The following is a 14,095-nucleotide window of genomic DNA, read 5'->3' on the forward strand; positions in this document are numbered from 1 at the left end:
GTACTATCTTAAATGACAGAAAACTACATCCAGGATAGCTGTGTGAGGATCTCCACAGACTTGCTCCCCAGTGAAAAAAACTGTGGCAATTAAAATAAATAAATAAATAAATAAATAGGTGTCTGAAAACTGTCCTAAGGGTATATAGCAAATGGAGAAACATTTACTCAAGAAAATCTACTAAATCTCAGTAGGAAAAGTGAGAGTATTTGATTTGAAATTTGAGCCACAAATTCACTGCCTCCCTTCTTCTACCCCAGCTTAGTATGATTAAAACTCCACTCTTTGGGAAATATGATCAAGAAGATGGGTCTCCCTCTTCCCTCAGCTCCCAGCCAAGGGATACTAATAGGTTGCAGAGGCTAAATCTCTTGGGGCTGTGACCCAGAGGTCATGAGCCCTTTTCCTTTACCCAATCCCCACTAACAGAGCAGAAGTTCTATCTCTAATCCTGCAAAAGGGCCCAAATATAATTGAATCAGATGTGGAGCAATTTATGTCCCACGGCATTGCCAAAAACAATAGAATAATTAGCTAGCAATTAGAGGAACCTAACAGGTAGTTGTAATACCAATGGAAGCAAAGAGCTAGGCAGAGAAATCAAGGAAAGACACAGAGAGAGCCCTACTAACTTACTGTCATCCCAGAGTGACTGTGTACATGCCCAAGGCAGTGCTCTCTGAGAAACCACATTATAGGGTTCACACTACAAGAGTAACAGACTTAATTAAAATACTACAGCCGCTGGGTGCGGTGGCTCACGCCTGCATTTCCAGCACTTTGGGAAGCCGAGGTGGGTGGATCACGAGGTCAGGAGTTCAAGACCAGCCTGGCCAACATGGTGAAACCACGTCTCTACTAGAAATACAAAAATATTAGCTGGGCGCGATGGCAGGCACCTGTAATGCCAGCTACTTGGGAGGCTGAGGCAGGAGAAAACCCAGGTAGAGGAGGTTGCAGTGAGCCAAGATCCTGCCACTGCACTCCAGCCTGGGCAACAAAGTAAGACTCCATCTCAAAAATAAATAAATAAATAAATAAATAAATAAATAAATAAATAAAATAAAATAGTACAGCCAAGTCACTAAACAAATAATCAAAAACAACGAAAACCCCAGAGGGGTGGTGTAAGATGGGGCAAAAATGAACAGAAGATCAGAGAAATATGAGACTCTATTAAGTGCATTAATACATGCATAATGGGAGTACCAGAAGAAAAGGAGAGAGAAAAAGAAGTGGAAATGAATATTCAAGGAAATAATGGCTCAAACATCCCAAATTTAATATTTTTCTTTAAAAAAATCATTCATCTACATACCCAAGAAGCTCAACAAATTCCAAGCAGAATAAATACAGACTCACACCCAGATACATCATAGTACGAAATCTGGGGCAGGGAGGAAACCATTTGTTTTTTGAAAGCAGAAACAGAAAAATGATTTGTCTTGTAGAAGGAAACCTCATTAAGCTTTATAGCTGGCATCTCAGCAGATGCTGAGAAAACAAAAACAGAAACTTTTCACCAGGAGTTTTATATTTAGCAAAACTATCTCAAAGAAGGTAAAATAAAGATAGCCCACATAAACAAAAACTAAAGATTTGTCCCTATCAGATTTGCCTTATATAAAAATATATTTAAAAAAGGACTTCTGCCTGGAACGAAGTGACCCCAGATATTATTTGAATCCACTCCAAAAAAAAAAAGGGGCACTGGTAAATGTAATTATGTAATTATGAAAGACAGTATAAATGCATTTCTTCCTTCTCTTAAAGAGCAATTGTATAAAATATCATGTAATTATGCTTTAGACCCAGAACATATACAAATGTGACATATTTGACAATGACAGCACAAAGGAGGTAAATAAGAACAAAGAAGTACTGGAGTAAGAAATCACACCAGATGGTGACTCAAATTTACAAGACAAAATGAACATAACCACAAATGGTAAATTAAAAGCTTACTAGAAGAAACTCTATAAATATAATTTGTTCTCAAGTCTTTGCTTGCTTCTTTAATATACAATTACAGAAAAAATATAACAATGTATTGTTGGGCTTACAGCATGTATAGATGTAATATGTATAACAATAATAGCACAAAAAGGGAGAAGAGAGTTCAGAGCTATTTAGTAGTAACTAAATAACTCACTGTAATGAAGTTATTATAAATCTGAAATCGATTCTGATAAATTAACAAGTATATGATATGCCCTTTAGCAACCACTGTGAAAATATACTCAAAAAAATGAAAAAAATCATTAAAGCAATTGAAATATACTAGAAAATATTCACCTAATTAAAAAAAAAGTAATAGAGAAGGAATAAAGGAACAACAAAAAAACACAAGACATGTAGAAAACAAAAAGTAAAATGGCAGATACAAATCCAACTATATAAACAATAGCATTAAGTGCAAATGGGTTAAATACTCCAATTAAAAGGCAGAGAGACTGTCAGACTGGATTTCAAAAAAAAACAAGATCCAACTATAAGTTGGAGACACACTTTAGATTCAAAAATATAAATAAGTTGAAAGTGAAAAGATGAAAAAAGATACATCATACAAATAGCAACTATAAGAAAGCTGGAGCAGCTATATTAATATCTGACAAAGTATATATTAAAATAAAAAATGTTACTAGAGATAAAGAAGCACAAAAGTCCCAAAATGAATGTAGAAAAAAACTGACAGAATTGAAGGAAGAGATTATTCAACAACAGTCAGAGAATTCAATACACTACTTTCATTATAGACAGAAATAGGTGTATCAACAAGGAAATAGAAGACTTGAACAACACAACAGGCCAACACTATAGACCTAACAGCCATCTATAGAACATAGCATCCAACAACAGTACAATACATACTCTTAAGTACACATGGATTATTCTGCAGGATAAACCATATGCTAAGCCAGAAAGCAAACCTCAATAAATTTAAGACTGAGATCATATAAAGTATGTTTTCTGATCACAACAGAAAAAAATTATAAATCAATAACAAATTTGGGAATTCATAAATATGTGGAAATTAAACAATGTACTCCTAAATAACCATTGCCTCAAAAAGAAATTAAAAGGCAAAGTATTTTCTAATACCTTGAGATGAATGAAAACAAAAACATGGCATACCAAAACTTATTGGATGCAGCTAAAGCAATGCTCAGAGGAAAATTTATAACTGTTAATGCTTTTATTCAAAAAAGAATTCAAATCAATAACCTAACCTTCCACCTTAAAATACTGGAAAAGACACAAACTAAATACAAAGCAAGCAGAAGTTAGTCTGCTTTCTTACTAATCTTACTATTTTGTAAGAATTGAGCAGAGTTTGATGACATAGAGAATACAAACACAATAGAGAAAACCCCAAAATCCACTTTGGCTCCTTGAAAAAATCAATAAAATTGACAAGCCTTCAGCTAAACTAACCAACAAAAAAAGAGTAAACTCAAATTATCTTAATTGGCAAACCTTCTGACAACAGTATTACTTTACACACCATCAGGTACGTTAGTTACCATGAATCAGAGGCACTTACATGTGTATAAGCTACATGAAAAATCATTTCACTTTGTTGCCTTATTGCTTCATAAACAAAATGCACCCTAAATTAAATTTCAAGATCTATGACATTTGTCATTAATTCTCCCCTACTTTTTCTTTGGGAGATTCCTGCCCCAATTACAGGGTCCATCACATAGGTTTTACTTTCTTTCCTATCACACCATGAAAACGGATTTGAGATTAGTTGTTGTGCTTTTGTTTACTGACAAACTACCTTTCAAATTCATTCCTACAAAAGCGTATTATAAACAGTATTCATATTCTGAATCTGAGGTGACTAACTGTGGAATTAAAGGATTTTCCATATAAAGAATATTATGCCTCCAAACAATGTCACCAATGGACACCATGATCTGAACCAAGTAGTTCATTTCAGTCTTTTACTCAGAAAATATACAGTAAATAAATTCAAATTGCTTCAATATACAGAGATAAACACACATACACACACACACACACACACACACCTGTGAAGGGTGAAGTCTGAACAACTAGATGTTATCCTGAAAGTCATTTAATTACTATTTGTTATTGTATTTGTTTATTTTGTGTATTTCAGGGAAAGATGAAAGGAGACTGCAAGAAGCATCAGAAGTCTAGTTCAAGAACAATCCCTGACTGTTCAGCACCAACCCGGTCAGGAGTGGAGAGGCTGGTACCTGTGCAGTGTTTTGTTCCAGGAATGCCATATGAATGGCCTCTCATTTATGGAAGGCTTCAGATCTAGTCTTTTGATGTTAATTACAAATAAGGCTACACGTGTGCAGCCAATGTTTGGCATGTGAGTGGTAACAGTGCTAGATGTAAATATTTTTGTCACAGTTTTGTAACCATGCTTCACCGTTTCCTCATTGTTGGACACTAGGAACTGTTATACACAAGGGAAGTCCAGGACCTCTCTCCGCTTTCAGAGGCACTGCCTGGTGCTGACCCCATGTGATCCAGGGCTACCAACAGATCTCAACCCTTAGCAAGCCCCAACTTTTCCACACATTGCCATAACCCTAGTCCTTTCTCTTGCTGCCCAAGAATAGATGATGAACTTTCTTTGCTTGAATTTCAGGGATATCTGGTGTGATTTTCATTTGTATTTAATGCTTCCATTATTACCATCTCTACTCAACACATCTAAAAACTCTGAACATATACTTATTCCACCTGTCTTAGATATTCTGCATCACAAAATCCCTCCAAACTGGGACTATGTTTTTGAAGTCATTCATTTTACAATTATAACAACAATAACAATAATATTTATTGTTTGCTTTGTGCCAGGTACTCTACTGCTTTACATAAATTATCTCATTCTGTCACATCTAACGGCAACTAAGTATACGCTTACATCTGCTAGTGGCACCTAAAATAAGGATATTGTTGGTCATCTTTAAAGAAATGTCTTAACATACCAAAGAAGTGGAATCAATAGAATAAAATATTTAAGTCTTACAAAGCGTACGACACTAAAGTAATATAGGATACCACTAAATTTATATTTCTATTTATGGAAAGTAAAGCTATTCCTGGTACATGGTGCTGACCTTCTTTTTATCCTATTTCTTACACCTTTCTCAAATTCCTATTAAACCACAGCTTCGAATATGTCAAATAAATATAATTTGATCCATACATTCAGTTAAATCCTTCAACTATGTAGTAATACCTAAAGTGAGTATTATGTTGCTGCATTAACGCCAAAAAATGTTTCCCATGGCAATCCAGCCTAATATTAATTGTGGTACGGGTGCTGAAAAAATAAAATGAGACATAATTTTACTAATCATTCACTTTGCATTTTGAAGCTCTATGCTGTTCTTAATCAAAACTCTTATTTTATTATCAAGAATTACACTAGTTCTAAAATGAGTGAATTTTCCGTTGGAGACAGGAAATGAAGAACTACTAACACCGGGAATGTATTTTTCCTTTCTCAATATTAACACGATATATATTCATATTAATAACAACTCTGGAAACTAGTTTCATTCCTTCTATACATAAGCAATAAACAGTATGTGCAACTATGAATCCTAGCAGCAGTAATGTGGATATATAATATAGGGTTTCTTTGGAATATACAGCCATTTCTAATATTTCATTTCAGCAAGTGTACAGGCAACCATCACAGATGTCCATCAAAGCTGGATTAGATGAAGACAAATAACGCAGGCTTTGAGGATAAACTGAAGGTGCAGCTCAAAAGTTTCCTTTTCTTATCCAAGGGCATTATAGGACCATTGTCTTCCTCCTTTAGGCAAAAAAAAAAAAAAAAAAAAGTATTGATTATGTTACTGATATTCTTCCAAAGCAGACTGAAAAGTCTTTTTACAGTACAAGAGATAGTAAAAACTAAAAATTTCACAAGAAAATGTGGAAATTTCAAAAATATCTTTGTGCTCAAGTTTGTTATCTCTGCAATTTTTCCACAAGGTTTACCATAATTTTATTTCTATGGCAGACCTATTAATGCAGGATTTCACAGAAGCAAATACTTTCATCCAAAATAAATAATGCTTGAACTATTTTACAAACAAAAAATATGTACATCATGTCAAATAATAAAAATAAAGCTTTAAGTTCTTGTCATTCATTTCACGTATAATAATCACAGATGGATGGTAACTCAAGAGCACACAGACCCCTTCATTCCTAATTCCCAAATGACTTACAATTCTATTAAATAAATAAATAATAAATGCAGAATATATATATATATATGACAATAGTAATTGTTTGAGATAACAAATAATGTGCTTCTATATAGGAAAACAACATCAGCTAAGATTTTAGTTCAATGATACTGAACTTTTTGATGTTGAACTAGCATTGCTAGCAATGGCAGTGGGAAACTTGCAGTCTTATTAGTTGCCTAAGGTAGGTAATAAATCTCTGTTAAAATTTAGAATGTATATACTTTTGGACTTGGAATTCTAGGAACTTATAATAGACATATAATTATCCAATCATACAAAGAGTCTATGTGTAAAGATATTCACTGCAAAAAGAAACTGGAAACAAACTAAATGGCCTCCTTCTGGGCAATGTCCTTTGGAAAAAAAGAAAAAAATAATAAAACAAAATAGCCTCCTTTCCTTAATAAATTATATTACTATGCAGTATTTCAGAATTATGCATATATAGTATGTATGTATCTGTGGACACACCTGCACACACACACACACACTATATATATATATATATATACATTTCTACATATGCATACATATATAAACATAGATACATACAAATATATAGAATGTCTGGAAAAATTTATTAGAGAATATTTATAATGCTGGGTTATGTATTTCCAAACTATATATTTTTTCCTGCTCCCACTCTATCAGGACCAAACTACATTTCAAATACTATAGTCACAATAAAATCTTTTTAAATTTTTTAATCTTTTTAAATTGACAGAAAATATTGTAGATATTTATCACGTCAACAAAATGTTTTAAAATATATACACATTGTGAAATGGCTAAATCGAGCTAATTAGCATGTGTATTACCTCACATAGTTAAAAATATACTTTTAGCACTTTTCAAGAAAGTGACATGAAATTGATTATCAAACTGTAAAATCACACCAATTCAGAGTTAACGGGGCCTAAAGGTCACAATGTATGAATTTTCTGCAAAAGGAAATAACCTGGGGTCCAGTGTTTCCCAAACTATGTTCCATAAAAAACAACCTGGTTTAAAAAACGAATCCATGTTAAAAAAATACTGTATCAACTCTGTTAAAATATGGTTCTTTAATTCAAAGCCATTTCAGAGGCTCTAATATGCTGATGTGCATTGCAAATCTCCAAAAGGAGGATATTATTACATCCAGGATTCTCCAGATATATGTGAACAGTCACCTCTTGATTTAACACACATTTTGGAGGACCAGTGCGCTGCAGGACTCATTTGGGAGAGGCTGGTCTAGAAGCATGTATCCTAAGTTTATGAAATTTCATTATAAAGAATATATCCAGCCTTCTAAATATTAAGCTACCATGGCCCAAAACATGAAATAAAATATGGGTAGGTAAATACACAGTCATTCTAATCATACGAGGTCAGGTCTCAAGCCAAAGCAGAATTTAACATTTAGTATACATCCACAGTGCAACAGATGCACATACATGTTGGTGTCCTATTCATTTTTGAAGCTCTCAGGGCATGATTCAGGGGGTTCTTGGTAAATGCTGAATGAATTCTAATTTACCTATGTGTAGAATCTGCTGGTGAATTTGCACACTCAGTTAAAATCTCCCTCACATGGGGAAACTCAATACCCTATGCTACTGAGCTTTTCTTACTTATATATTTTTCAAAGAAATGACACCCACCTATGCCAAGATCATATGATGACGATCTTCATTATTAGCTTTACCTGCCTCAAAAATGTACACTTGATCTTGTTTACTGCAAATGCCACATTAACTGAAAAAATGTTTCAATGAATCACAATCTGGGGTATGGATTTGGAATGAGGGAGAACCAAGTCCAAATCCCAGCTCTTCTATCCAATTTGCTGTAAGATTTTAGGCAATTTACTTGCCCCTTCTGAGACTCAGGCAATATCTACTTCTTAGGGAATGTGTGGGACTGTAATGACAGCAGGTATCATGTGCTGAGCATAGTACTATGAGTAATAATTTTGGTTGATTTTAAAATCATCTCACTAGCTAAAAATTAAACTACAATACTGTGCTCCAACATAAATGTGAAGTATGGCCCATTATTTTTATGCCATGTGTTGGAAGTTTACTTTTCAGTGTTTTAGAGAAAGTTTTCATAGGATAAAGTAATGCTTGGTCTCATCTGTTCTGTATTCCCAAGCTCCATCCCAACACCTGACCCAAAGCACTCAGAAAATGTGTGCGTGCATGCATAAATAAGTGCAACAAAATGACAGTAGAAATTGCTAATTTTATTTATATCAAAATTATGCATGCATATAAAGGCTTAAAGTTTTTAAACGTTTGTTATGAAACTATCAGTCCCTTGTCCTATGCGTCACCAATTTCCTTCTCCTTAACTCTTTTAGCTGATTATTTTAACACTAGAGAGCTAAATGGCATGATTGTATTCCTACCTTTCAATTTTGTTTCAGTATTATGTATACATTTTTCCTATGGAGAATGAAGATTTGACCCTCTTTCCTCCTGTCAACATCATGCACACACACACACACACACCACCCCATATGAACCCTTCCCATCTTCCCATCACCCCATCCTCCAAATATGGCTATATAGTAAATTTGGTTGAATCATTATGCAACTTCTATTATTGTAATGATGTAAAAGTATTCAGAGGTGAACTACATGTGTTAATTTTTCTTTCCTGCACAACATTTTGTTTTCTCTGGAGTGATAAATACCTTGGGTTTTTCCACCTAAGTGTTCTATGTGCTCATAACTGATTCAATGCACAAATACCTACCCATTGCCTAACTCTCCTCTCAAGAAGTGAAGATATATCATGCATTGTATCAACTTCACCATTCCTGAAGAAAGCTCATCTAGAACCTTCTCACCTGCTCACATCTGGACTGACTGCCTGGTTTGCCTATGATCTCATTCCACTGTCATTCTGGCATTTATTCATCCCCTTGGTTTTTCTCCTTTGCTGGCTCTCCTGTTTCGTGGATCCCACATCTTTTTCCTTAGCTTACTCCATTTTGGTGTGGCATTATCAAGTAGCTTCTGGGAAATAAATTTGTGGTGGCTTTGATATCTATAAATGACTACTGTAACCACACACTGGGTTAAAAGTTTGACTAGGTAAGGAATTTGGTGGGTTGTAATTTTCCCTCAGAATTCTGAAGGTCATGCTCACTGCCTTAGCTTCCAGCGTTGCTTTTGAGAAGTCTGGTATTCGAATTCCAGATTCCTTGATTTTGACATGTTTGTTGCTTTGGTTTTTGCCATTCTGGAATTTCTCCCTCCATGTTCTGAAGTTTCACAATGATGGTGTCTTGGTGTGAGTGTGTTTTGATCTACTGTGCTGGGAATTCAGTGGATTCTTTCCATTTGTAACTTTATGCTCACAGTTCTGGGGAAATGCTTTGGATAATTTTGTTGCCTGATTCCTCTCCTCCACTTTCTGTGTTCTCTCTCTAGCTTATTACGTGGATGATAGACCTTTTAAACTGGTCCTCTAATTTGCTTACATTACTGTATTTTTCATCCTTTTGCCTTTTGCTGTAATTTCTGAGAATTTTCCATTCTGCCTTCTGATTCATCTGTAGAAGTTCTCATTTCTGCTACCATGCTTTCAGTTTCCAAAAGCTCTGTTTTCTAAATATTCCTTTTCTTAATAGCACCGTTTTTTTTGTGAATGCAATTTCTTTCCTTACCTCTCCAAATATATGAGTGACAACTTCTTGACAGTTTTTCTCTTCTTACAAAGTATTTATGTCTTTTAACTCACTTTATTGTCTGATTTGGGTTCTTTCATTTACAGTTCTTCTTCAAATATCTATAACTGTTCATATCTGGGACTGGCAAACAACCACTACAACAAAACCAGAGTGGAGGCGGAGGGCACCGTGGAGGCCTCTTTATTACACCATCACCACTGGATAAGCCCATTGGTCCACTTCTGCAGAGAAGTCACCTGGGCTGGTCAGACCCTCCCCAGAAGATACTTCCAGCTTCATCTGGAGAGTAGGGGCCTTTCTGCCAGTGTATGGGAGGATGACATGAGGTCTGAGGATGTTATTTACTCACTCAATTGTGTCTGTGTCCCCAAGTACAGAGTCTCTCTCTTAATCATCTCCAGAAGACAAGTATCTCCAGTCCGCCAAGGCTTTGGAGGGGGCTGAGAGATTAAGTGCTTCTTAAATAGCTTTCAACCAATACAGATGTCTTTAGCATCCTTTTACTCCAGCTTCCAGATGATGTCTGTTGCCACCAATTCCTGGGAATTTGAGAGATTCTATCATGTGAACGGGTTTGTTCCTCACATCTGCTAAATCTGTTACAAGACCATCTGCTTTCAGCTTCCAAAGTATTGTGGCTGTTGTCTCCTCTCTTGCTTCTGTATCCTTGTGAGGCAATGCACTTAAAAAAAATCTCTTTCCTGTTATTTTAATGCAGTCTGTGGTGGAAACAAAATTAATTGCCTATCTTCAATTGATGGTCGTTATTTGAAATAGAAGTTCATTTTTATGCCTTTGTGTATTTTCTAAAGTTCCTACAATAACTACATTAGTTAGTAATCAGAATACAAATTTATTTGGTAAAACAACCTAAAGAAGTAACACTTTGAATATATGAAGATAAGGCTGAACTCCTCCCTTTGGGATTTTCTCCAAATATTCATTTATCTACATCTAAATAATAAGGAAGCTTACTCATAAAGAGAAATTTTCTATTATACAATGATCAGCGTTCATAATGATGACCTCAAAGTATGGCCACATCCTAAGAAGTCTTCTAAATCATCAGCTATTTCAATATAATTATAGCAGATGCCGTCTTTCACATGACTTTTTCTTAACCTTGAATTATCTTTTATGAAGAGGCCCAAGGGAATGAGTGCAAAGCAAATCACTACTGGAGAATTTCCTGAAAAGCTACCAAAAATTTAAAAATCACGTGTTCACACACATGTTACTCCTCAGAGGTTGCTGCAGGTCACAGTACTGATATAAGTTCCAGTGATTTTGGCTCAGCTCATTGATAACTAACTAAAGTATCCCTCTTTAAGTACAGTAATTCAGTGTAACATCTCCAAAATAGAGTCTTTTAAGAAACAGCAATATGCTAGAAATAAGAACTCTCCTCTTCAGAGGGGGCTCTTTGTCCTGTACACTAGTGGAACACTTCCTCAGGCAGTTTGTACATGCTGCTCTGACGTGGAGTTAGCTGTGTGTCTGATTTACCCATGACACTAGGCTGTGAGCTATGTCAGGGGAGAGCTGATCTCTGGTTATGTTTATATTTTCACTCAGCCCCTAGAATACTGCCATACACCAAACAGAAGGTTAAAAATAAATGCCCTTCCATTACAAGCAATGGCATATAGACACCTTCTTTTTCAACATTCTCACTCATGACAGCATCAGGTCATGAGAGGAGGAAACAGAGGAAGAGGTCAGGAGTGTCAAACACTTTTGAAGAGTCAAAAGAGAAGAGGGAAACATGCCACTGGATTTGGAAACAGAAATCCAAGCACATGAGACATTTTTAAAAGGGTGCCAGATATTACTGTTAATTATTTAACATTATTCTGGAGTACTAGATAATGAAATGAAATAAAATCAGAAAGAAGGAGATAAAACTGTCATGATCATTGGGTGTTATCAGTGTCTATCTGGAAAACTCAAAATAATCAGTGGAAATCTTACTGAAAACTATATAAAGGTTAATAAGCAAGCCAGGGACAAATCTAATCCATTGTTTTTTCAATAAAAAAAATAACCAATGGAAAAATCTATAGCTAGTCAAAATCTATAATGATAATAATAGTAATTGCTCACATTTAATGCTAATCCTCCACAAAGCACTGTGATGTGCATTTTACCATAGCTCATGAAATCCTCACATCCCTGGGAGGTTATAACTCTTACTATATCCACTTCATAGATGAGGAAACTAGGGCTGAAAGAGAATCAATAGTTTGCCCAAGTTGTGGAACAGCAAATAGAGGTGCTGTGTTCCCCAAAAAGCCATACTCAAGCTGACTCCAGAGACCAAATATGCAAGTTGGAGTAAATATTGTGAGAACAGAGAATTATAAAATGCATGACAAACATAAAAAAAACTTTAATAAGCATAGACCTATGCATTTTTCCTTGATATAAAGATTCAATATTGTAAGGTATTAATTCTCCTTAATCACTCTATAAATACAATGCAAATTAAAAATCCTAATAGGATTCCTTTTTCTCTTTTATTTTTGTCTTTCATTTTCTTTTTCTCAACCTCTCTTTCTTTTGCTCTTTATTTCTATCCTTCTGATAAAATGATTTTATGGTTTATCTGAAAAAATTAAACATGTAAAAATAGCCAGAAAAATCCTGCAGAAGATACTAGTAAAGAGGGTCTTGTCTGGCCAAACACTGAAATATACACTAATGCCACATACATTGTGGTCGATGCACATGAATAGACAGATAAATGGAACAGAATAGGGAAATCAAGAATAGAACCAAGTATTTACAGGACATGATATAATGTAAGGAGCCATTTTTAATGAGATTGGCAAGGATGAAAAAATTTAAATATTCAACACTGGTGAAGGTGAAAAGTGTAATCTGACACATAGTTACTGGGAACATAAACATAGAACTCTTGGGAAAAGCAATCTGCATATGGATTACAATAAAACTCTTTGACCTAGTAATCTCATTTCTAAGAATTTTTTAAGGAAATGGGTAAGTTAACCACAGTATTATTGATGACAGCTCATCAAATTTTGGCATATACTTAAAAGCAATGTATGTAAAACCATTTTAAAAATAACTATTCAATGACATGAAAAGATATATCATCAAGCTGATTGAAAAATAGCATGCACAGTATAATCTCATAAGGTACATTACATATATATGTAACCATATGAGACACATATATAAAGAGAGGTCAATGGACAATCATAATGATAAAGGTAACATTTTTGAATCCTTACACTGTGGACAAAAAAAAAAATGTTAAGCACTTTAATTGCATTATCTCATTGTTATCTTCACAACCACCCTACGAGGTAAATACCACTATAGCCTTCTTTTAAGTGATGAAACAAGAGACAGTTATCAGTTAATGTTTTCAAGGTCACACAACTAATTACTGGTGGAATCTGAATGAAACCTGAGCCATCTCCACTGTGCTCCAGGGCCTCCATATCCATCACAACCCCCAGTGCTGGGGATGCTATCACTAAGAGGAGAGTTTGAGAGACGTTTGCTGCTGCTCCATTTTATTCTGTATTGTTTGAATATTCTACCATGAACATGTGCTATATGTGGAGACAAGGAAACAAAAAGCAAACAGAGAAATCAAAGGTGACCTTTGCTACAGCAGTTTCAATAGGTAGGAGATGTAAACTGAAGAGTAAAAAGATGATAAAGAGATGCAGAATATATTGAACAATTGGTTTAAAAAAATGGCAAAAATGCCTTCTATAAAATACCCAATCAACAGTGCAAGCACAAATTAGCATAACCCTTGTAGAGGGTACTTCAGCAAATATGGTATGAAAAAATGAAAACATATGGTTCTTTCTTCCCAGGAATGTCATTCCTAGGAATTTATCTACAAGAGATAAGAAGGCAAAAGATAAACACAGTGCATAATGTTCTGCACTTTGCTGTTGTGAAATGTGGTGTCGTGAAAAGAGCTCAGCATTGGGAGTGGGGCCCACTTAGGTCTGAATTCTTGCTCTGCACTTTACTGGCTGTGACCTTTAGCAAGTTACTCAACGCATCTCAGCCTCAGTTTCTTTATCTCTAAAATGAAAAATAAAAATACCAGTCTCACAGGATTGTTACGAGGACTAAATGAGACAAAATACAGCATCATGTCTGA

At 35.0% G+C, this 14,095-nt stretch overlaps 1 protein-coding gene across 1 annotated transcript in view; it reads right to left on the minus strand.

Annotated features, from left to right (window-relative positions):
• Positions 1–1,979: 1,979 nt before the first annotated feature.
• CA8 (carbonic anhydrase 8) overlaps positions 1,980–14,095 on the minus strand; it is a 95,295-nt gene continuing 83,179 nt past the window's right edge. Inside the window, exon 9 of the mRNA XM_003809059.6 lies at positions 1,980–5,815. The gene's annotated coding sequence lies outside the window, so the exon portion shown is untranslated. The remainder of the gene's footprint in view (positions 5,816–14,095) is intronic.

This window comes from Pan paniscus, chromosome 7 (assembly GCF_029289425.2).
Source record: "Pan paniscus chromosome 7, NHGRI_mPanPan1-v2.0_pri, whole genome shotgun sequence".
In the NCBI taxonomy this organism is placed as follows: Eukaryota; Metazoa; Chordata; class Mammalia; order Primates; family Hominidae; genus Pan; species Pan paniscus.